Raw genomic sequence first — 2,770 nt, 5'->3', positions numbered from 1 at the left:
AGATGTTAGCCCTCAGGTGAGGGGAATGTGGGAGCTCCGAAGTGAGAGCCGGTATCCTCCCAGCCTAGCCGCAGAATCATTAACCAAGCATAGAATTAGTCAATGTTCTTTATGTCTGGACTAAAGGGTAAAGAATATGTTGTTTATCTGTTCTATTTGACACAATATCAATTGAACTAATTCATTTTATCCATTCACTATAATTTCTTGGCAAGGAGAAAGATGTTTTCTTATATATTGAATATCACAATTAAACGTTATTCCCTATAATTATTTATTATTCAAATTATCTACTTATTTCAATTGCCTATTAATGACACGTTATTTTCTATAATTAGTTATTATCCAAATTATCTACTTATTTCAATTGCCTATTAGTGACAGATAAACAACTTGAACGTCGTTGTAGTTGAAGTATTACTTTTTATTAAATCTTAGTCCGTAGTATTCTATTTCTCCCTGTGGGATCGATATTTAGGACTCCATTAGAGCCCTATATTACTTGGGCAATACGTATACTTACGTTGACAAATTCGACTTTAACATTATTGAATATTATATCTGTACATCTTTATTAAATCAAACATATATATATATATATAAAGTCACAGTCAAGTTTTTGACATCGTTGTTGGAATTTAAATCTTCTAGTAGCGTCATCAAATTCTTGTAATTGTTGATTTACAAAAAAAGGTCGGTCACCTAGCCACCAAAAATAATTAGCGATGAGATTACAAATTTTAAGCCTAATTTCAAGCCTTTTTGTTGAGCTTTGTCGTTTCTTTCTTCTGTATTCTTTGACAAACATCTAGATTAAGGTGAGGAGTATCAAGGAGGTGAATTTTTTAGTGATTCGATGTAATTTTTTCAGATCTAAGAGGCAAGTTCTTATGTGCAAGTCCTGTAAGTTTCTTTATTTGAGTGTGGAGAAGAAACTTGTGGGAGTCCTTTGTAAAATTTTCTGAATTACATAATGGAATTTGTGGTGGCGTGGCTCCGTTTTTTTTCTCGTTCTCAAGTTTTTTCACATAAAATTTTTGTGTGTTTTTCTGGTTGCCTTGATTGTGTTTTTATGTTTAATATTTTATTCCAAATTTCTTAGATCCTGCAATTCTATTCTACAACGAAATTAAAAAGGAGACTCTTTCTCAATAGTTTTCTTAACAGTGGAAACTCTAACTTCTGTCCATGAAGAATTCTCTTTGAAATGCGTGGCGATAAAACCTCTCTTTTCATTTACAAAAAAATTACAGCTAAAATGTGTGACATGGATAATTTAACTAATCTCCACAAAGAATCCCTTCCTAAAAGTACGGCAAGTAAACTCTAACTTCTCTCGAGGAAGAATCCTCTCTAGACTGCGTAGTGGGAAAACTCCATTTTTTTCACAAATATTTCCATCTGAAATACGCGGCAGGGAGACTTCAAATTTTCAATATGAAGAATCCTTCCAGAATGAGGCGAGGAAACTCCAACTTTTCTTAATGAAGAGTCCTCTCCGGATAATTGGGTGGGCAAACTCAAATTTTTCTTCATGAAGAATCTCTTCTGGAATGCACAACCCGAAAACTCTAATTTTTATCCACAAAGAATCCACTACGAAATACATGATGGGGCAACTCCAATATTTCTCAATGGAAAATTCCCACTTGAATGTGCGGCACAAAAATAAGTTTTTCTTCACAAAGAATCTCCTTCATAATGTGTGGCAGGATACTCTATTTTTTCTCCGTGAAGTTTCCCCTCCATAATGCATAATTGAGACACTAAGAGGTCTTCTCCGGGATGTACAAGTAGGATAATTCACTTCTTTCTCTTATTTATGTCTTATTTATAGGCTTAAAATGTTTAAAAAAAAGAAACATAAAAATTGCTAAATTTAGATTTTGTCCATAGATCGCTAACGTGGCACCCGCCGTCTGCCGAATCAGTCACGCATCCAGTCTTTTGAACCCACATCTCTTGATCGCTCATATGACTGCTCGTCTTCTATGTCTCTGGATCACTGATGTGGTTGTCCGTTGTCCGCTTGACAACATGACACCGTCCGATTGAAACCAACTCGACTGACTGACCAAAGAAAAATATGTTGAGATTTTCATACCTATTTTACACTGTTTTTGATGATATTACCCTTTAAAGAAGGGTATTTTTGATGTTTTGTTGCATGTACGATTAATTATGGTCATTGGAGCAAAAAGATGCAAAAATGGTGCAATTTGGAGCAAAAACGAGCAAGAAATGAAATTTTGCCCTGTCACCTTTCGATAAGTCTTTCGATGCTTAATCTCTTTTACGCTTCTTGCACATTTTTGAATGAGATTACACTTTAAGAGAAGATTGTTTTCATGCATTTTGTAGGGCTATCTGTTAGGAAGCTATCTGATAGGAACACAACGCAACTGAAATGGGGCGAAATGGAGCTAAAACAGAGCCAAGCAGAGCGAAATGGTGGAGCTACGCAAGGGGAGTGTCGGCAAACTCAGAGCCAGTGAAAATGGCGCCGACGGCGAGATTTACCTGAGAAGACCAAAAAATGACAGAAAAGCTCGCGGACGACGCCCTCGAGCCCGCCAACGGCGCCCGGGACGACTATGGACCGACTTTTGGCGGTTATGGGCTGAAATTCAACGTATTTGGACGCTTTTTGAAAGGGTTCTTGTGGCTACTCTTCAAACTTCATCCCTACACTTTAAAAGAACAAATTTAGGTTAGAAAAATGGAGTTATGTGTGAGAGGAATGTTAGGAAAAGTGTGGAGAAAGTTTAGG

This window comes from Phalaenopsis equestris, unplaced genomic scaffold (genome assembly GCF_001263595.1).
Source record: "Phalaenopsis equestris unplaced genomic scaffold, ASM126359v1 Scaffold235604, whole genome shotgun sequence".
Taxonomy (NCBI): Eukaryota; Viridiplantae; Streptophyta; class Magnoliopsida; order Asparagales; family Orchidaceae; genus Phalaenopsis; species Phalaenopsis equestris.
Note: the sequence above shows the minus strand (reverse complement) of the source record.